At 36.1% G+C, this 23,460-nt stretch overlaps 1 long non-coding RNA gene across 1 annotated transcript in view; it reads left to right on the top strand.

The window, feature by feature from the left end:
* LOC112649339 (uncharacterized) overlaps positions 1 to 23,460 on the top strand; it is a 133,790-nt gene that overhangs the window by 3,919 nt on the left and 106,411 nt on the right. The gene's annotated exons all lie outside the window — the stretch shown is intronic.

The raw sequence follows: 23,460 nt of genomic DNA, 5'->3' as shown, positions 1-23,460 counted from the left end.
TGCATATTATTAAAACTCAAACACTCCAGCATTGTTCAGAAATTCGAACGGCGTTTTAAATTGTCCTTTTGGGATCCCTGGGTGGCGCAGCGGTTTGGCGCCTGCCTTTGGCCCAGGGCGCGATCCTGGAGACCCAGGATCAAATCCCACATCGGGCTCCCGGTGCATGGAGCCTGCCTCTCCCTCTGCCTGTGTCTCTGCCTCTCTCTCTCTCCCTCTGTGTGTGACTATCATAAATAAATAAAAATTAAAAAAAAAATAAATTGTCCTTTCAAAATTCATGTGTTAAAACCTAATCTCCAAGGCGATGGTATTAGGAAGTGGGGCCTTTGGGAGATGACTAGGTCATGAAGCCAGAGCCCTCATTAGTGATATTAGTGGTCTTCTAAAAGAGCCCTGAGAGCTCCCTTATCCCTTCTGCCACAGGGGGACACAGCAAAAGCATGGCCATCTATGAACCAGGAAGCAGGTTCTCACCAGGAGCTGACCATGCTGGTGCCCTGGTTTCCAGAGTTCTAGCCTCCAAACTGTGAACAATTTCTCTTGCTTATAACTTACTTGGTCTGTGGTAGTTTGTTACAGCAGCTGGAAAAGACTTCGATGACCTGGAGAGGAGTAGTTTATCACTGACACTGTTCAGAAATATTGGCACATAGTGATGATCAAAAGTAGGCTGACTTTTAGTAATTTTTATTGTTCCAAAATTCCGCAGTGAACCTTATTGCCTCTACCGTGGGTGGACTGCTTCTAGACAGTTCAGTTCCTACCTGACTGCAACACAACGGATGACTGAGCTAAGAGTGGCATAACTGCTCAATCCAAATAACTGTCAGGGATAATAGATGGTTATTGTACGCTACCAAGTTTTGAGGCAATTACGTAGCCATAGATAACTAGTAGAAGAATAATCACTTAGAGCAATTGGCCTAGGTTTTTCTTCCTGAAGCCAGAAACAATTCTAGGGGCTCTAACTGTATACTGGTCTCCATCTTTTAAGTTGAAGGTTAAGACTTAGAGAATATATGTATATATTATGGTTTATTGAAAAAGGTGAATTGTCTTAAGATAGGAGAGGTGGTTTATTTTTTTATTTTTTTAATTTTTTAAAATAAATTTATTTTTTATTGGTGTTCAATTTACCAACATACAGAATAACACCCAGTGCTCATCCCGTCAAGTGCCCCCCTCAGTGCCCGTCACCCATTCACCCCCACCCCCCGCCCTCCTCCCCTTCCACCACCCCTAGTTCGTTTCCCAGAGTTAGGAGTCTTTATGTTCTGTCTCCCTTTCTGATATTTCCCACACATTTCTTCTCCCTTCCCTTATATTCTGTTTCCCTATTATTTATATTCCCCAAATGAATGAGAACCTACAATGTTTGTCCTTCTCCGATTGACTTACTTCACTCAGCATCATACCCTCCAGTTCCATCCACGTTGAAGCAAATGGTGGGTATTTGTCGTTTCTAATGGCTGAGTAATATTCCATTGTATACATAAACCACATCTTTATCCACTCATCTTTCGATGGACACCGAGGCTCCTTCCACAGTTTGGCTATTGTGGACATTGCTGCTAGAAACATCGGGGTGCAGGTGTCCCGGCGTTTCATTGCATCTGAATCTTTGGGGTAAATCCCCAGCAGTGCAATTGCTGGGTCGTAGGGCAGGTCTATTTTTAACTCTTTGAGGAACCTCCACACAGTTTTCCAGAGTGGCTGCACCAGTTCACATTCCCACCAACAGTGTAAGAGGGGTCCCTTTTCTCCGCATCCTCAGGAGAGGTGGTTTAAAAGGGAAACAAGGAGAGAAAGAGGATGTTGGTAAGTGGGAGAAGGTTTAAAAAAAAAAACCCACCAAAAAACAGAAACAGTGTATAACCTCCTGAGGATGAATCCTTTGTAGCATCCCGAGCATGAAACCAGACTTTCTGGCTTGGGATCTGAATATTCCTGAAACAATGAGAACTGTCCTTAGTAATAGACATAAAACTTTGTCCTCTAGTCCAGGAGGAATAGCACATTGTGGGGATTGATAGTTTTCTGGTGTGAAGCTTTAACATAGCTTTTACTTAACTGGTCAATAATTTTATGGAGAAATACCTAAGACAAGGGAAAAATCTGGCATAAATAAAGTCCACTAATAACTTTCATGTAGGGTTTAATTATATAACCAAAGATAGATGCTGTTTCCATATACTGTACTGACATACCTCTACAAATAGGAATCTGAAGAAAAAGAGTTATTTTAAACATTTCTTTCCATTAATTTTATGATTTTTATGACTTTGGTTGATTTTTTTTTTTTCATATCCTAAGCATTTCTTTCTCAAAGAATGGATCCTTTTGGGCTTAATTTGGCAAAGATGAAGTGCATATTGTGAAAATTGGAAAGACTGCAGATACTGGATGGTCTGTTCAGGTGAAAATAAGCTGAAACTTGTAGAGATGAGAAATTCTTGGAAAAAATGGAGAGCTGTGTGTTCTAGCTGTTATAAAATACAGAGAATGTCTGTAGGTCGAAGAACAATCATGGAAGATGTGCTAGTGACAAGGGATGATCAGGGCTGCCAATCATCTCGGATGGTCAATGGCAAACAAAACTTGAAAATCGAATTTTGAATGGTGAATAAAAACTCTCATGTATCATTGAGACTTAATGAGTAGAAATTTAGTAATATAACATTTGCAATGAGCAGTATATGTCTTATTTAAACAACAGGGCATATAAGGGCATAGTAGGATGTGATAATGTGATTTATAATAAATATATATTTGGTCTTTGTCCCTATTTCTGGCAGAGCTCCTAAATCCTTTGAAATTTGCTAAATGAAGAGAACAGTGTCTTTTGTTAGGTTAATGAGGTGACTTTTGAAGTGTATCTGGGTGGGGGGCTAGTTGCCAGTGGAGCCAACAAGGTGATTAGAAAGTTGAGATTGAGTTCAATCCCTAATGGCCAATAACTTAACCAATCAGACTTACATAGTTAAGCATCCATAAAAACTCTAAAGGACAGGAATTGGAGAGCTTCCCAGTTGGTAAATGCATGGAGATTTGGGGAAAGTGGTGTGCTCAGAGAGAGCATGGAAGCTCTGTGCCCTTTCTTTATTTCTTGCCCTATACATCTCTTTCATCTCACTGTTCTTAGTTATGTACTTTTGCAATAAACTGGTAATCTAGTAAGTAAAATGTTTTTCTGAGTTCTGTGAGCCACTCTAGAAAATTAATCAAACCCAAGGAAGGGGTCATGGGAACCTCTAATTTGTAGCCATTCCATCAGAAAAACATGGAGAGACTTGTAATTGGTACTTGAAGTATATATACATGTGGGGGGTAGGGGCTAATACTGAGGGACTGATCCCTTAAACTGTAATCTAAGGGGACATTGTTGGAACCTCTAATCTATAGTCAATTGGTCAGAAGCATAAATGAAACCTGAGATTGAGGTTGGCATCTGAAGTGGAAGGTAGTCTTGCAGGACTGAGCCCTTAACCTGTGGAATCTGATGCTATCTCTGGATAGATAGTGTCAGAATCAATTTGAATTGTAGGATACCCAACTCATGCTGGAAAATTGCTTGATGCAGTGGGGAAAGCCCTCTACTCTTCCCCTGCACACATGCATACACAATGGCATTGTTGGATGGTCAGAATTCTCCTTTTTAATAGAATAGAGCAGAGGTATGATGGATGGTGGAGAGATTTGGGAAAGGATATAAAGGGAGAAAAACAGAGCTGATATTTATGTGGAATGGCTTAAAGCATGCTTGGTCAGATAGAGAATGAAAGTGAGGTTTTCGTGATAAAGATTACGAAACTGGTAAACAGGCAATATACAAAGGCACGGCAGATTTTTAATTAATGTCCATACATTAGTAGAAGTCTATTGAAACAGAGAAGTTGATACATGATTGATTTTCTTGGTGACAATAAGTTTAGTAATTATGAAAACATGACAGGAGCTCTAGTGTGAGCTTATCGATAAGATGAAACGTGACTTGATACAAGAATAGTGTCAGGAATTTTGGGGTGGAAGTGACTATGACATGAGAGAAGTTCTTCATAGGTCAAGAAGGGGAAGTTGGACTTGGTCAGACCTGATCCTGGCCTCCTCAAGGGCATACTTCAAAAAGTTTAGAAAAAATCAAGTTGTAGTCAAGGATTCAAAGTGAATCAAAGTTAAAATAAGGTAGAAATATATAATAACAGCAGTGGATAATTGAATTTCTACTACAAGCTAATTACTGTTTGAGGCACGTTGAATATTTCACGTTTACCACAGACCCCACAGAGGAGAAAAGACATCGGATGTGTATAAGTGGAGCGCGGAGGGCATCAGTGTAACTGCTCATGGATAAGCTCAATATTTTTAAAGACCACATGTGAAAAGTAAAGGAAGGCGTCCCAAATAGTGGGGAAGTGTAAGATTGGGGCTGAGAGCTGTAGGAAAATGTTACGAATACACTGAGCTCAAAATATACTGATACTTGAGAAAGATGCCAACTTAGAATAATTCTCAGAAGAAGGAATTAGGGGCCACTTGTGGTGCATCCAGGATGGCAGCGACAGGCCTGCTATTCAATACTCTTATTTGCTTCCTTCTCTGTTAAGAAGCTTCAAACTAGAAAGAGAGCAAATATAGCTAAGCGGTACTTAAAGGTATGGGGGGGGGGGTAAACGGCAAGGAGAACCTCGCTGTTTTGATTGTTTGTGTGTCTTGATCTTGGCCTTGAAGGGACTTGCAAGAGGTATCCTGGGAACACTGTCGGTGATATTCACGTACTCATGTTACTGAGGGAACAAACCAACTAAAGCCAGTTCTCTAATTCTGAAAAGAATAAAAAGTGAGCTCTAGAAGCTAATAGAATTTTCTTGGCTTCTTCATGTGTAGTTGTTTCCTTCTCTGATTCCATTGAATGACCTCCTCCTGCTATCACAACAGTTGACGTACTTTGTCATAACTATTTGCTTTTATCATATCTAGACTGTAATGTTCTAAAGGTAAGGACTGTCTTGAATTCATTATTTCCCCAGCGTCTGTCACAGTGCATTGAATCACAGTGAGGACTTCTGCTTATTAATCAATCTCTCGCCCCCGAACTCCCTCTCTTCATTGTCTTCTCTCTTACTCCTATTCTTTCCATTCAACGTGTTATGGCTAGCTTTAATGCAATTAAAATCAAACTTCTTGCTTAGTTTATGGGACTTTGTTTTTCTTCCTCCTCCTCTCTTCTTTCTCTCTTTTCTTCCTCTTTTTTTCTTTCCCTTCAAGAAAAGAAACTGATCATTTAGCTAGTGTTTCCATGTAGGAGTTCCTTCCAGGCATTTGTTGGAAAAATACTTACATATTTTTTTCTAAATCTTGAATTATTAAACCACTTAAGAAAAAAATGGGAAAAATCATAATTTTCCTGCAAGAGTTAAAGCCTAGCAGTCAACGTAAGGAATTCACTGGTGTCAAGTTGAAACCAAGAGCGGGAAATGCTGATGTGTAAAACTGAAGACTCTAAGGTTAAGGCCGCCATGTCCTAGAACAGGAAAAGGTATTACTGTGGCATACAGAAGAGTTTCACAGCTCTAAAAATTCTTTAAAAATCTGCCCATTCCTCCCTTTTCCCCCCCTCATACCTCTGGGAATCACTGGTCTTTAACCATCCCTGTAGTTTTGCCTTTTCCAAAATGTCATATAGTTGGAATCATATACTATGTAGTCTTTTCAGATTGGCTTCTTTCACTTGGTAATATGCATTTAAAGTTTATCCCACAATTTTCTAACTCACTTAGGTTATTTATATAATATGCCAGGGGTCTCAACAAATGAGAGGGCCTACATATCTTGACCCCTGAAAGGATCTACTCCTGGAAGAGTTAATTTCTCAAAATTTTGACTTCCTCATTAGCAAGATAGGAGATAATGGCACTTACCTTGGAATGCTGGTTAGAGGATTAGAGGCATTAGAAAAATGACACTGTAATAGTGGAATGGCTATTGTGAAATCAGTGTGGAAGACCCAATGAGATGGTAAGTAATTAATAAAAGAGAAAGAACTTGTAGGAATAAAGCAAAGAAATAAAATATTACTGCCAAAGAAAGGCTTGTGTTCAGTTATTTCCCTTGAGGGACCAGAGTGAATTCCTATGGTACTTTTCCTTCCATTTGGGAATAATTTTAGGAAGAGAGACTCCATTTTTTACTCCTAAGATCTCTTCGTGGGAAATCGGGTGCTGAGAGAGAATAGACCAATATGCTCTTAAATATAGTCAGTAATGAAAAGCTGAAGTGCAGGAAATTTTGGCTGAAAATTCACTATATGTTGAAGGTTTAGGAGGGGCTGGGAGTAGAATAAAAAATGTGTGTCCAAGGCTTCTTGTGCTCATAGATGGCGTTTGTCATGCTTCGGTATCCCATGGATTCTCTGTGCCTATTGCAACCTTCACACCTGATACTTGTTATATGCATTATACAATTTTTTGTTATTGGGTTTTTCTGTTTGTTTTTACAAAATGTTTCGCTATTTGAATGGTGTGCCAGATATTTTTGATTTCTGGATGTACTATGCAAACTGCATCAATAGATCCTGCTCAGGTACAGAGATTGTTTTATGACTCTGTCAAGTTCTAAGATACTTCCTGGAGTTTGGAGAGAGGGGGACATCAAATTGTGTCACACAGCAACTACCCCTAAAAGGAATGAATTGTGAGAGATTGTGAAAGATTGTGTGGATTGTGTTCCTACATGTTCAGTTCTTCTGTCTAGTAGGTGCCGGAATGAGAGGTACAATTATCACCACATGTTCCATTCTGAAAATAGGGCAAAGAGCATTTTGGCTTTTTTTTTTTTTCCAAAGATTAAATGTGGTAAAACAGGACAAATTTGTTTCAGTTTTAGAAAGGGGAAGCTGGACTAAGACAGACATAATTTTTATTCCTTTGTTCTTTTTCCTTCCTTCCTTCCTTCCTTCCTTCCTTCCTTCCTTCCTTCCTTCGCACTGCTTGAATAATGTAAGATGAGCACCGGTATAAAAGCATGGGTATCTGGAAAGCACAGATTTATCAGAAGGGACTGCCACCTAAGCAGAATTTGACACTAGCATTTCGACTCTTCCTTCCATTTTAATGATCTTCAGGATATAGTCTTTAGATAACAACAGATAAACAGAAACCCATAGCTCACTAATAATGAAAACCCTGCCTAGGTGGATTACATTTTATTGTTGAGCTCAAATTTACAACATATGATGTACATGTGATATTTTACCAAGTTGGAGGTTATTTTTTCTAATTTCTTTTCCATTATTCACTTACTAATGTATATAAGAAAGAACAGGTTATTTGGCCATAGGGGGAAAATCCCCAATAAAATCTCCTATCTGTTTTATTTGGGATATAGAGAGCAAGCTGATTCACTCCCAGATATCATTAAAATATTTAAATCCATTTCCATAATTGTTAACAGGAATTTTTAAGAAAATGTTTCACAAAATGTAGGCTGAGTCATAATATAATCTAGTGAAATCCCTTATTGCAATTACTGCAATTTCTGCTTCTCTATAACTTTTACCCATTCTCTTGTATGTCACTAGCATAGCAAATTTTCATTATATTTTCTGTTCATTTCTCAAATTTTTGATGAATAATTACATTAATGACTACAAAGACTCCCATATAAATGGCCGAGTTCTATCAATTCTCTATTCACCCATTCATTTGTGTTCTAGGAAATGTTCTAACATATGGACAAGCAAGAAAAGAAACAAAATTATTACTCTCAGTGAACTCACAGAACTAACGGGACAGGCAAAAAATAGACCATCTGATGTGGTCAGGCTACTCATTTAGATAAGAGTGGTCAGTGAAGGGTTTTTGAAGAAGGGGTGGGAAGTAGGAATCGGGGCTGAGGAATGGTATGGTGTAATTGAGCTAAAGTGTAGCTGGGAGTTACCTGAATGCCTAGAGGCTGGAGGCTGAAGCTTATGCACAAGCATAAAAGTCTGAGAGATGTCACATTTGGGGAAATAACATGTATACAGTGGAATACATCTAGAATATTGGGGGTAGGTAAGATCCATGAAAGATGTTCCCAGGATTACAGGCATGCACTAGGTCCTAAATCCCTGTTATGAGCTGAGAGAGTTTGCGATGTCCTTAGGACCCCTGGTAAACCATGGATGGGTGTTGAGCAGGGGACAGTGTGATCAAATATGTGTTTCAGAAGGGCTAAACTCAGCCCGTGGAGAACGGGTAATGGAGACCAAGAATGGCAGTGGAGGCATTAGACTGTGAGTACCCAGGATCAGGGACCAGGGCTGCTTATTCACTGCTGTATGTCCAGGACCTTGCTCAGCGTCTGGCACATAATAATTCTGCCTTGAATATTTGAGTAAAAGGATAAAGACAGAGATCACATGGCAAACTTCTGAGGTAATCCCAGTAAGAAATGATGAGGCCTAAATTGGTAAACGAGAAGAATAAAAAGTGGATAATGTGGATCAGTATTTTCCTAACTTTCCTAGTTAGACCTGTTTTAGGAAATATACGCACATGACTCGGTGCATAGAGGCAACGTGCACACGCACCTAAAACTGACCTTTTACCGAACAAGACTTTTTCCTATTACCTGTAAATTCTCTGTTTTCTATCCTATGCCATGTACCTGTTAGTTTGCTGCTCTAACAAATACAGTAGACTCGTGCCTTAAACAAAAGGCTTGTGAATTCTTGTAAATTCTCACAAGTCTGGAGGCTAAAAATCTGAGATTGAAGTGTTTGTAAATTTGGTTTCTTTATGAGGGCCACAAGGGAAGCATCCGTTCCTGGCTTCTCTCCTTGGAGTGTAAGATGGCGGTCTTCTCCTAGTGTCTTCCCATGGCCTTACCTCCTTGAATGTCTGTGTCCTAATCTTTTCTTATAAGGATACCAGTCCTATTGGATTAGGGCCTATCCATGTGACTTCATTTTACCCAATTACCTCTTTGTAGGCCTTATCTCCAAATACAGTCATAATACACCGTACTGGAGGTTAGGACTTCAATATAGTAGAAGTGTCATTCCCTGCTCCCCCCTCTACCCAAATTCCCATTATATATTTTAAAAATAGACCAAAGTCCATAGGGTACAATGAGGGTTACTCTTCGTGTTGTACATTCTATCCGTTTTTTAAAAAATCTATAATTACATATATCACCTTTATCACATTACACAGAATAGTTTTATTATCCTCAGGGTTCCTTGTACTCTACCTATTTACCTCCTTCCTCTCCCCAATCCCCGGCAACCACTGATCTTTTCACTTGATCCACAGTTTTCCCTTTTTCAGGATGCCATATAGTTGGGATCATACATTATAAAGCCTTCTCAGTTTGGCTGCTTTCATTTTTTTCAAATGTTGTTCCTTACCTATTGATCTTCTATCTGGAAAACGTTGGTTTAAGGAGATATGAGGGAGGTAGAACTGTCAGGACTTGGTGACTGTTAAGATGTGGGGAGGAGAACGGGTCTGGAACTTAGGAGACAGTCTGTGATGAGTATTTGGCTGACACACAAGTGTTAATTGAAGTCCTGGATGTGGTTGGGTCAATCCAGAAAGTGAAGAGAGGGTGAAAATTGGAAAGTTGAGGAATAAATCCTAGAGCATGTCAGTCCCATAGGTATGAAACTTTGTCTTCACTTTGAGTTGAACATCGTTGGCTATGTCAGTTTAACCTTTATTCACCCCCCACTCCTGTGAATAGATTGCTCAGATCTGTGTAAACATATCTATTGTTTTCTTTTTTTCCACAGTCTGAGTGAGATCTTTCTATATTAAAGAAACTAGTCCATTACTAGGTTTTCAAATATTACTCCCAATTATTTGTCTTTTAACATTATGATATTAGTTGCTATGTAGAAATTGTGTGTTAACATGTCCTCAAACTTACCGATAGGTAACTATATCTTTTGAATTTCATGGCATACTTAGCAAGGCCTTCTCCGCTCTAGTATAAAGAAGAATCCTCAATTTTTCTTAGAGTAGCTTTATTTATTTGTTTAATCTTTACATTTGGAAGTTTGATGATTCTAAAATAATGTTCATCTATGGGGCAACGTAGGAATCTAGTTTTGGTTTTGCCCGTATGACCTGGCAAAAATCCTAGCATGGCTTATTAAATGGATTCTCTTTTCCTTTCTGATTTCAATTGATTTATTTTCACATGCTCATATGCAATATGTATTTGTTTTATTTCCAAAGTCTCCATTCCGTTTCATTGGTCTGCCTGTCTGCTCCTGACCAGTACCACATTGCTTTAATTCATTTTATGATATATACTTGGGATACTAAATAAGGCTAGTCCTTTATCACTATTTTTCCCTACTTACGTTTCCATGAACAGCTTAAATCATTTTTACAAGTGATCCTTAAAATAAGTTGTCCTCTTATCCCCACTTAAAAACCTCCATCACAAAGCAGATAAATCCCCCAATACTTTGGAAATTTGATTGGAACCACAAAGAAACTATAAGTTAGGAAGATTGCCTTCATTATACTACTGAATCATCATATTCAAAATATTTTATCAAATATCCATGTAGTTCAGGACGGTGGTGGCAGCCCCAGCTAACCTCTGCAAAAATGTTGTCCCCCAATCATAAGAAAATAGAAGTGAATTTTATCCAAAACCATGCCCTTATAATAATTTGCAGACAGAACATGTAGAAACTACAAAATAACTGTCCCTGAATAGAAAAAAATGTCCAGTGGAATTTGGTCTATCTTTCACATTGCAACCTTAACCCACGAGCCACAGGCTCTGGTGGACAAAGGCAGGTGGAGAGAAATTGCAAAGAAAACCGGAAAAAAGAAGCAAGCAAAACGAGCTGTAATGATAATTTGGAAGGCCTACCAAAAGTATTATATCTGCTCTAAATCTGTGGGGAAAAACAAACAAAAACCTGAAAAGGTGTTTGCCAATATCAAAGGGAGGGCTCTAGGGAAAGACTTTAGACTTCCTCTGATTAAAGGGGCAGGCTCAATTTAAACAGATGCAATTAAATAGACTTTTAAAAATTTATCCTTAAATTCCAGTGTAGTTAACATCTAGTGTTATATTAGTTTCAGGTGTAAATATAGTGATTTGACAATTCTATACATCACCCAGTGCTCATTCTGAGAAGTGTACTCTTTATCCCCTTTACCTATTTCATCCATTTCCTGACCCACCTCTTCACTAGTAAGTGTCTGTTTGTTCTCTATAGTTAGGAATCTGTTTTTGTTTTGTTTTGTTTTGTTTTTTGGTTTGTCTCATCTCTTCTTTGTTCAATTGTTCTGTTTCTTAAATTAATATGAGTGAAATCATAGGGCATTTTTCCTTCTCTGACTTATTTCACTTGGCTCTATACTCTTGAAATCTACCCTTGTTGTTGTAGATGGCAGGATCTCATTCTTTATTATGGTTGAGTAATAGTCCATTATATATATATATTGGACTATATACATATATAATATATACATATTATATGTATTACATATAATACATAATACATATGTATTATATATATAACACATACACACACCTATCATTTCTTCTTTATCCATTCATCTACTACTGATGGACACTTGGGCTGCTTCCATAGTGTGGCTATTACCGATAATGCCTCAATGAACATAGAGGTGCATACCACCTTTTGAATTAGTTTTTTTTTATGTTCTTTAGGTAAATCCCTAGTAGTGAAATTGCTAGGTCCTGTGGTAATTCTATTTTTAACTTTGTGAGGAACCTCCATACTGTTCTTCCACAGTAGCTGCACCAGTGTGCATTCCTACCAACAATGCATGAGGATTCCTTTTTCTCCCTTTTCTCAGCAACACTTGCTGTTTCTTGTATTGTTGATTTTAGCCATTCTGACATGAGTGAAATGACCTCTCATTGTGGTTTTGTTTGCATTTCCCCGATGATGACGAATATTGGGCATCTTTTCATATGTCTGTTGGCCATTTGTATGTGTTCTTTGGAGGAATATCTGTTCATGTCTTCTGCCCATTTTTAAACTTGTTTGGGGTGTTGCATTGTGTAAATTCTGTGTATATATTTAGATACTCTTTATCAGATAAATCATTTGCAAGTATCTTCTCTCAGTATCTTTCAGTTTTGTTGAATGTTTCCTTCATTGTACAGAAACTTTTTATTTCGATATAGTCCCAACAGTTCATTTTTGCTTTAGTTTTCCTTGCTCAGGAAACCTAGCTAGCAAAAAGTGTTGCTACAGCTGCCTGTGCTCTCTTCTAAGAATTTTATGGCTTCAGGTCTCACAGTTAAGTCTTTAATCCATTTTGAGTTTGTTTTGGGGTATGGTATGAGAAAGTGATTCCATTTTATTATTTTGCATATAGCTGTCCAGTTTTCCCAATTCCATATATTGAAGAGCCTGTCTTTTTCCTATTGTATATTCTTGCCTCCTTTGTTGAGAATTGATCATATAACCATGGGTTTATTTCTGAGCTCTCTATTCTGTTCTATTGATACATGTCTTTGTGTGAGAACCATACTGTTTTGATTACTATAGCTTTGTAGGATGTCTTGATATTTGGAATTGTGATACCTCCAGTTTTGTTCTTTTGCAAGATTGCTTTGGTTCTTCAGGGTCTTTCGTGGTCTCATACAAATTTTACTCTGGTTCTGTGAAAAAATGCTGTAGGTATTTTGATAGGGATTACATTAAATCTTAGACTTGATTTCAATTGGCACTCTCCAAAATGTATAACTTCCGTGGAGAGAAAAAAGGTAGAGGGGTGAGAAGTGCTCCATGGTAGTCAGGTGGTTAAGAAAAAGTAGAAAAAGTGAGGGGGGGGAGACTTTAGAGCCCTGCAAGAAAAGGAAAACCGTAAAATCAGGACTTGCAAACTCTCCTCCAGCATCAAAATAAATAAGAACACCTTGCTGAAGTATCTTGACTGTGCTAAATAATGGAAATATTAAAAATACCCCAGTATCATAAAAATGAATGAAAGGTGAAGTCCATACAGAGATTATTGCTGAAAATCAAGAAATAAAATTTATACATAACTGAATGAGTTAACCATCCTCACTTTGAAAATGAACACTAAGCAAATGAAAACTGTAATACTCTAAGCAAAATTAAATCTGCCCAAGCAAGCATTTAAGGATGTAAAAAAAAGCCATTTTTAATAGGAAATTTAAAAATTAAAATGGAAATGGACAAAAAGAGAACTGAAAAGAGAGATTAAATCAGAAAATAAATGGGAGAAAAAACTTTTGTATCTCATAAAGGAAGAATAAATTACAATAATAAACCCAAATAATTGCAATAATGAACTTGAAGGAAATCAAGGCACATAAAAATAGGCGTACAACTAAAGAAATGAAAATGATGTAAGAAAGGGAAAAATAGGGGATCCCTGGGTGGCGCAGCTGTTTAGCACCTGCCTTTGGCCCAGGTTGCGATCCTGGAGACCCGGGATTGAATCCCACGTCGGGCTCCCGGCGCATGGAGCCTGCTTCTCCCTCTGCCTGTGTCTCTGCCTCTCTCTCTCTCTCTCTCTCTCTCTCTCTCTCTCTCTCTGTGACTATCATAAATAAATAATAAAAAAAAATTTTAAAAAGGGAAAAATAGAAAGTAGTGAAACTAAAAACAAGAAAAAAGTCATATTTGCATATTTCCATGAAGGGAAAAAATATGAAACAGGAGAAGGAAGTTAATATTTAATACTATAATCCAAGAAAATTTTTCAGGAATAGAAAACCCACCTACACATGGAATATGTTAATCCTATACCTTGGAAAGTTAACTAAGAAAAATAAGTGCTGAGACATCTTCTAGTAAAAGAATTATATTTCAAAGGTGAAGATAAAATCCTTTAGGCCTCCAGGAAAAAAAAAAAAAAGAATTTTGTGAAGGCAAAGAATTAGGCTGGAATGAAATTTTTCAAGACCAAAGTACAAAGGAAGGCAAAAATGGAGCAGCACAGAAAATAAAAAAATAAAGAAAGAAAGAATATGCAAACCAATTGTATACCCAGCCAGGTGTCCTTCAGATAGGAGGCTATGAAAAAAGCCATAAGAACATATAAGAACATTGGTACTTCTATACTTATCAGCCTTTCTTGAGGAACCTACTAGAAGATGAGCTTTCAACTAAGTAATAGTGGAACTCTTCAGGAAAAGTACTATTTTGTGTATTTTAAATGTATAAATTTTTATCTTCAATTAGAATTAAGGTAAAGATGAGGATTCAATTATAAATTGCTACAATGTGTAATGCTGATGATAAAATTGAGTAACAATGAAAATAGCTGAAAAAAAAATAGCTGGAGAGGTGTATGAGACCGCTTACTGCAGTATAGGCAAATGGTACATGTTAGAGGATACTGAACAAAGAGTGAAAGATTAAATAAGAAAATAGGAACTAACATCATTAAATAACGTATTTATAGAAAGGTAACCAGCAGGTTAAAAATACAACCTTTTTGAATACCTTGAAAAGAAAAATTGCACATATATAATTATGAATAGTAAGACTACATTAAGACCTAATGTAGCATCATATCAATACATGTGGATAGACTTAACTCACCTTTTAAAGGGAAAAGTTTTCCTTTTTGGCCTTCCAAATCAGACCCAAATATATGCTGTTTAGAAGAAAAAAAATCTAAAATGAAGTGATTCAAAAAGGCTAAAAATAAAAGGAGGATAAACTAGGATTTTGTGGGAAGCCTAGAAGGGAATGCAGCTGTAATAAATTAATCTATTTTCAGATTAATCTACAAATGCATAACATAATCTCCCAGAAGAGTGGTAGTTGAAGGGGTGGGTAAGAGCTGACCTACAGAACTTTGGAAAATGGGGTTTTGGGAAGCTACAAGGCTAAAACCAAAACAGTATGTTAAACACTGTATTCTCGTTGGTGAATTTGTTTCTTATGGCTTAAAAATTCTGAACCTGCTTTACCTGTGTACTGGAGACAAACAGACAGGTTAATGGATGGTGAAAGGGTTTTTTCAATGTTTTGTAATTTTTATTTATAAACTCATTTTGAATAGATTATTTTCTCTTTCCCTCTACGTAGCGCTCCTATTTATTGGGTTTTTATTCAACACTTTTCTGAGACTGGCAGTCTATAACCAGGCCTAGATTGTTGGTTCAAGCTTCTGTTTCATGACGACATTGGGGGACATTTCAGATACAGTCACCAAGACTAAAGACCACTTGGCAGGGTGATTCCTTTAGTTCTGCTTGGAGGTCAGCTTCTCATAAGACCTAGACCAATAATAAAAGCATTAGTTTCTTTTAATGTTCATTCATATATGGGTAAATCTTGTCTTAGCTTCTTTTTTTCACAAAGTGACTCCGGGTCTATTCCTCTACTTAATATGGAACACTTTTAGTCCTTACTATGCTGGAAGAAATGAGTTCCTAACTGCTGGCTTCTGGAACCAGAGCTTAGCAGACCAGGGACTTCATCCTTGCATTGCATTGGATTTCTGTTTTATTTCTGATCCACAGAGGTGCTTACCTGTGCGTGTGTGTGTGTGTGTGTGTGTGTGTGTGTGTGTATGTTGCTATGTATGTGTATACATGACAATTTCTTCTGAAATTCTTCAGTTTTATATGTGATATACTACAGTTTTATGTTTGGTATAGTAGGAAAGTCTGAAAATATGAACTGCCACTTGACTGGAAATTCCTCATTCCCTCTGGAGAATTTCAAACTTTTTATATATCCTTATTTATTGTAAAACTTATTCCTAAATTTTTAATCTTTTAAAGATATTGGTGTGCTCTCTTATCCATTATAATTTCAAATTGGCTACATTTTGTGCAAAGGAAACCTTATATATTGGTGTAGATGCTTATATAATGTATATAAGTACATGTATTTGCAATCGGTGCTTTAAATTCCGTATTTCTAATAGTATTCATATATATTTGCTAGTGTTTCTACAAATATTTTAATATTTGAAAATGACAATTTTGCCTATTTTTAATAGCTAATAAAGTATAATAGCTATACTTTATTCTTTTGTGTAAATGTAATAACTAACTTCAAGGATATTGTTGTCTTATTACTAACTTTAATGGAAATGATTCAGTTAATGTCTTACCATATTGTATAATTCATTATCTTTTATTTTTCAATCTATTAGATTATAAATTTTAAACCACTTTTTACATTAATTTATAATCATTAAAATGATTTATACTTTAAAATTTATATTTTAACTTAAACATAAGCATTCACTTATCTCACTTTTGTTATATAATCAAGGCTTTTTATTTAAACAGGAGTTGCTAATTGGAGATTTACATCTTCTCTTCATCATAAACCCTACCTATAAAACATTGTATATAAGTTATGTTTTTTTCAGTACCTGAGATTTTAAGGTATTTATGAAGCAATATGATTGCATAATACTTTTTTTTATGATTGCATAATACTTGTATGACCTATCCCAAGCCATTATAATTTTCTAAATTACTTTTTAATGGTTTGTACTTATTGGGTAATTCCAAAGAATTTAATTGAATTTTCTTGGAAACAATAATTCTTGTTTGGCACCTAAGTTTTATTGTTTGTTGTAGCAACTAATTTACTAATGTTATAGCACACTATGACTAGTATAAATAGGTTTTAGAACATAGAACTTTGTTAGTACACATTTAACAAATTGATGTGAAAGTGGATGAAGGTATTGAATAGTATATTATCTGCTAGGATTCATAAATCCATGACCAATAACTTCATTTTTATTTAAAAATTTTTAAGATTTTATTTATTTATTCATGAGAGACACATAGAGATAGAGGCAGAGACACAGGCAGAGGGAGAAGCAGGCTCCATGCCAGGAGCCCAATGTGGGACTTGATCCCAGGACTCCAGGATCATGCCCTGAGCCAAAGGCAGATGCTCAACCATGGAGCCACCCAGGCATCCCCCCATAACTTCATTTTTAGAGTGAAAGCTGAGCAATTATGAAACCTAGAAGTTGATCAAGTAGATGTCAATTAAGTAGGCTTTTGAAAAAAATGTATATTTGTCATCTCAAGAAATGTCATAGCATTGATTGAGTTTTATTTTTTTAATTAGGATGGTCTATTGAATTTCAATATTCATTATTTTAATTTTTGTAATGACATTATTTTTTCTTCTAATATTAAGCCATCCTTGCATTCTGAGTATACTGCTACTTAAATTTATTATCATAATAAATTTATTGACAGTTTACTAATTTGATTATGTTATCATTTAACTATATTCTAAAATTACTGACCATCACTTTATTAGGATTCTCATATAAGAATTCATCTGTGAAATTAGTTTATCTCTGTTGCAAACTGCCATCATATTTGAGCAATTTTTAGAAACTTGAGAACTCACAAACTTAAGCAGCATTATTCTCTGAATTTTGTCATAGATGGAGTTTTCAAATACATATCATGCTTCAAAATGTTTCAAAATACATATCCTGTTTTCTTGTGCTTGGCTTTATTGTGCTTTGTAGATAGTATGTATTTTGAAGGTTTATGGCAACCTGCAACAGTCTATCAGTGCCATTTTTCCATCAGCTTTTGCTTACTTGTGTCTCCATGTCACATTTTGGTAATTCTTGCAAAATTTAACTTTTTTTTTTTTAATTTTTTTTTAATTTTTATTTATTTATGATAATCACAGAGAGAGAGAGAGGCAGAGACACAGGCAGAGGGAGAAGCAGGCTCCATGCACCGGGAGCCCGACGTGGGATTCGATCCCGGGTCTCCAGGATCGTGCCCCGGGCCAAAGGCAGGCGCCAAACCGCTGCGCCACCCAGGGATCCCAAATTTAACTTTTTTATTATTTGGTGTGGTGATCTGTGATTAGTGATTGGTTATATGACTCACTGAAGCTTAGATGATGGCTATCGTCTTTAATGAGGAAGTATTTTTAAAATTAAGGTATGTACATTAGACATAATGTCATTGCACACTTAATAGGCTATACTATAGTGTAAACACAACTTTTATATGCATTGGGAAACCAAAAAATTCATTTGACTCATTTTATTGCAGTGGTCTAGAACTGTACCAAAATGTCTCCAAGTCATGCCTCTAGATGTTTCCTACATTGAGAAATTTCTTATTAATAACAACAATAGCATTGATATCGATCATTGCCACCACCTATTTCCACTCAGCCTTCTTGACATTTCTTCAGTCTCCAGTGGAGAGCTTCTGTCATTTTTTGCTTGAGTAAATAAATGATGAACAAAATGAAATCTTGTACTATATATCATCTACTGAGTAAATGGTAGGGCTGGGAATAGTTTTTTCTTATTTAACACACACATTTTCTCTTATACCATAACAGAAGAGTAATACAAATGGCAACGATTACTGATTACTTCTATCAGTAATCTTGTATCAGATACAAAATTTCTACTGACACCAATGGAACTTCACTGTTTATCCCAGAAAATGGATCCCAGGATGGCAAACTTTTTCAAAATTATGTTACTTGAGATTTTCTTTACATGGGGAATGGATTTAAGTAAATGTATTAAAAGGCAAATGATCAAGTTCTGAAACACTTAGAGATGCATTTTGATAATTTTCTTTCTCTGAGATGAACATTCTATGAATTTATTTTCCCACTTAAACTACTTTCTTTGTGGTGGTAATCAATTTTTAGATAACTATTTAAGCATTTACAATCTTTTTTTATTTATTCATCCTATTTGGGTAGAGAGAAAGCCTGGGCAGAAGAAGTTACATGGGTATATTGAAATTATCAGCAATATTGTAGAGATGAGCAATGTTTTTGAGAAAGACAGGTGGCTATACATCTAATTATTACATATCTATTTTTCAAATCAAATATTCTATTATTGGCAGATAATTTTCTGCCTGGTGTTGGTGTAATTTCCCATTATTGAGCTTGGTAAACATGCCATGAAGTGATATCTTTATTTAGCCAATGCCTATATTAATACCTGTATTTATTTTAGAATCAAGGATGGGATATTACCATGCAGAGTTCATTTTGCATTTTTGTTAGGAGACATTATTAAACATTTCATGTGCTGTAAATTATTTATAATGCGACACTCAGCAGCATCTTGACTACTTGCTGATCTATCTAGAAATTCCATCTCTGATCATAATCTGCATATTCAAAAAGGAAAAAATAAACCTTATTGCGGTCTTTAAAAACCATATAAAGAACTGAATCTACAAAATAGAAAGGGATCAGGTCCTAATACATGTGATTGATGATAATGGAATCTAGAGATACTGTAACATAAAGTGATAACAGGTCCAAATATAGAAGAAACATAACAAGGCTACCTTGTGAAACCAATAGAAACAAATCTTGCCAGAGATTAGCCTTTAGTTGTTAACAAAGCTGTGAAAAGAAAACATTTGGCACCTTACGGTTTTAACAGAAGAAAACAGTTGAACCAACAGCAGAAATATTAAACGTATTTTATTAATTATTTTAAACATTAGAAAGGACATGAATAATAAAATTATCTTTCATTAGTTTCTCTTCAGGTTTATTGACATTTTTGAATTTGCACATTTTCTTAAGGAAATTGCCGAGCACTTTCTTCAGCAGGGCTAACTGGGCTTTAATTGATCTGTTTTCTGGTTTCCCCAATTTATAATTAATAGCATGAAAAGAAAAACTCATTTGTACTGCCCATTCCTGAGTAGCCATGGCTATATAATGCAGAATAGTGGACAAATAGATCTTTACGTTTCCATCCAGCAGTCCAGAAATAATGACTTAAGTCTCTTGCTTGACAGAACACTCGAGGACTTATAAAGAGACGAAGATCTCTGAAAATGATAACTCCATTCCAACACACTGTGCTGAAAATCTTGTCAATTGTAAAATAATTGTTAGCCATTGTGGGGTTTGAGGCAATAGGATTTACATGACTATAGAGTTTTTTTGTTTTTTGTTTTTTTGTTTTTTTTTTTCTCTAAGAACTGTGTAGAGTCTAGCCAACAGTTCTTGGCAGCATTTTAAACAGCATTAAGTTTCCTGGCAATGCCAAGGATCAGGTCCAGGGGAAACTGACTTCGTCACTGTAATTATTTCCAAGCTTACTCTGTTCCAAAACAAAGCAACTTGAGGACAGGTCTGTTGTAAATTTTCTAAGAGTGCTTCACATGCAAGGTCTTGAGGGTCTCTTCCAGGCGCATGTGTTTGGACCAATTCAGATATGGTTTCATTGATTTTTTGCCAATTGGCACTATTGCCACACTCTTGGTCAAAGTCTAGAATTTTAAGATTTAATAGTCATAAGGGAACCATGGCCTCAAATTCACTGTTCCATTGTATGAGATGTCAGTATGTGAGCCTGCCCAAAGAATGGGTAACAGCGTCAAGGACAAAAATTGCTTCATATCAGCCCCAGTCATAAGTGGTTTGATTTTTTTTTTGTGTGTGTGTGTGTGTGTGTGTGTGTGTGTACATGGGTGGAGAGGAGGAAGCTCAGTCTCCACTGATCTTAACATGTATGGGAAGAATGACTATTCAATGAACTTTTACAATATACTTAACAACTTAATGAGTTTTGGGATGAAAGGGAGCGTGTAAGTTATTGCAAACTCATGGTTTTAAGCTTTGGCACTCTTATCAAATATAATTGCTGTGGCCCTGAAACAAGTGATTGTAGAGACCACATATATCATCTCACTTTTTATAGAGTGAACTATAAACTAATTATGTCTGTGGAGTACACTGCCCCTACTACCACCCCATCCCAGAAGGGGGTTTGTAAAAGAACCCAGACATTTGACGATGCATGCTAGGTGAAGACCTGCCCTCAAACCCTATCTTAGGAGATTTTCAAGTTTCACGCAAGAGTTGATGTGACTCAGCTTTGACTTATCAGGTTAGGCAGACTTAGAGCTTACATATATACAGGACAGCAGTTTGGTTTGTAGAAGCTACGTTAGGCATAAGTGTTCAATGAATGAGGGTGGCATTTATTGGAGACCTAGAGTGTCAGAGCCAGAATCATCCTTAGTCACTATTTGACCAGTCTTTTTTCATAGTCTAATGACTCGGAACAGAAAAATTGTGACTTGGTTGGGTCATGGAGTTTGTCAGAGCTGGGCCTACAGTACAAATCTCCTAACTCTTGATGTTTCACTAAGTTGGAAAAAGAAATCATCAGGGTTAGAAGCAGCATGAAAATATCCTTGTTTTTTGTACTTAACGCGTTTCTAGAATGCTTTCTCCCTCTGAAAGTCCTAGCTGTTTTCCTCTCTCTATAGTCATTCAGGATTAATTTCCCATTGAGTCTTTTTGTCTCAGTGATTTGGGAAATATACAATATTTTCAGGGAACTTTTTTTTCTCCATATTGATGGTTTCACTTTGTTTCTTTTTGGTACTTTATTACTGAAGTTCATCTTCAAACGTTTTATTTTTTAATACTAGTAGAAATAACTATGGATTATTATATATTATAAATAACTTTATATTTAATATTATATATAATCATAGTAACAATAATTTATAGTAATATGTATTATAACTTATAAGTAACTTTATACTATTTATCTCTATATTAAGTGATATAGCTGATTCAAACTGAGACACTTATTTAAAGGAGTTGATTCGGAACAGAGTTTACACTATTGAATATACAGAATGTGTTTTACATCTTTTTTCAAAGGTTGAAGGTCTTTTTGTATCTTTCTGTTAAAATTAGTTACACACATGGCCCTGGTAATTGCCTCTGAGGGTGTATTTTGAAGACGACAATCCAGTCCACATCCATCTGATAAGCTACAAAATGTTAAACTTTTCAGTAATAAAAAAAAAAAAAAAAAAAACTTTTCAGTAATAGTGTCATAATTTTCTTGAGGATACCAAAAGGCTTTAGAAAAAGCACTGTCCAGTATGGCCAGCCACTAGCTGTATATGGCTATTTAAACAGTCAAATTTAAATACAATTTAAAAATCAGTTCCACGGTTACACCAACCATGTATCAAGTGCTTAAAAGCTATAGATTGACTATGGCTACTGCACTGGGCTGCATGACTATGGGAAAACTTCATTTTTACAGAAGTTTTATTGGACCACTCCACTCTAGAAAAATTAAAGCTCTGTCCCAAGATCCTTGTATTCAAAATGCTTACTCCACCTGAAGATTCACATTTCGATTAATAAGTATACCAAGCATATGATTTCCTCAATATTTCTAATTGAGAACCCAAATAATTAACATTTTTGTGCTGTTTTATTGAACTTGTCACTTTCTGGCTGTGCAGTCTTGAAAAATTTACTCCTTTTGCCTTAATTTCTATCTTTTAAAAATACAGATCCTATATTTGATAGGATTGTTTTGAGAATAAAATGATCATATCTGTGGAATACACTGGTAAACTGAGTTTTGATTAGGAATAATAACATATTCAGGTGAAGTGCTCAGCCCACTGTCTGGTGTACATTAGGTACTTGAATGAGCAGGTTTTCAATTTACTGCCCTTCCCCAATACACACAAATACTTAGTAATTGTTAATCAAAATATTTATACTACAACAGCTTTTCTTAGAAAACTCAGATGTTAATAAAAAAGCAAGGGATTCTCAATAACCGATAATGGTTATAATCTGCATCGTAGGGCATTTCTCATCACTACAGGATTTTAGTAATACCTTAAATATTTTATTTATTTTTGTTTGTACATTGTTTATTTATTGGGGCTAATTACAGCTTATAAGTGGGGAGTAGAGGTTGTAGTGGGGACAAGTAGTAAAAATCAACTTCAATGTAGATTTAGACATTTAAAAGCGATACGCCTTCATTGAACACTCTTTATCCAAATTCCATGGTAAGAATTTCTGTGGCCTGAATGTTTGTACCCCACCCCCACCAAATTCATTTGTTGAAATCTTACCCCTCAATGTGTTAGTATTAGTGGTAAAGTATTTGGGAGATGATTGGGTCATGAAGGTAGAGCCTCATAAATGGGATGAGTGCTCCTATAAGAGATCCTAGAGATCTCACTTGCTCTATCTACCATGTGAGGACACAGTAAGAAGATGCCCATGAACTAGGAAGCAGGCTCTCACCAGACACCAAATCTGCTGGTGCTTTGGTCTTGGACTTCTCAGCCTCCAGAACTGTAGGAGACGAATGTTTGCAGTTTCAACCACTGGTCTATGGTATTTAGTTATAGTGGCTCAAATGAACTAAATAGTATAGGATTTTTGATAATTCATTAGCATATTCTCAAATAGTTCCTTTTATTCCTCAAGATACTACTTTGTGGGAAGGCTGGTCCATAGCAAGATTCTAATCTGCAATTACCTAAGAGAACAAGTTACCTAGCCAGCACAAAAGATATTGAACTCATAAACCGTCAACTACAATCACATTTTTCTAAATGAAGATTTTGAAAGTCAGTATCCAGTTGCTTTCCTCTCCTTGTGTTTTTTCTGCATTGCTTTGGCATTCATTAAATACTTTTATA

This window comes from Canis lupus, chromosome 19 (assembly GCF_003254725.2).
Source record: "Canis lupus dingo isolate Sandy chromosome 19, ASM325472v2, whole genome shotgun sequence".
Lineage (NCBI taxonomy): Eukaryota > Metazoa > Chordata > Mammalia > Carnivora > Canidae > Canis > Canis lupus.
The sequence above is the reverse complement of the archived record's forward strand: the minus strand, read 5'-3'. Positions and strand labels throughout refer to the sequence as shown.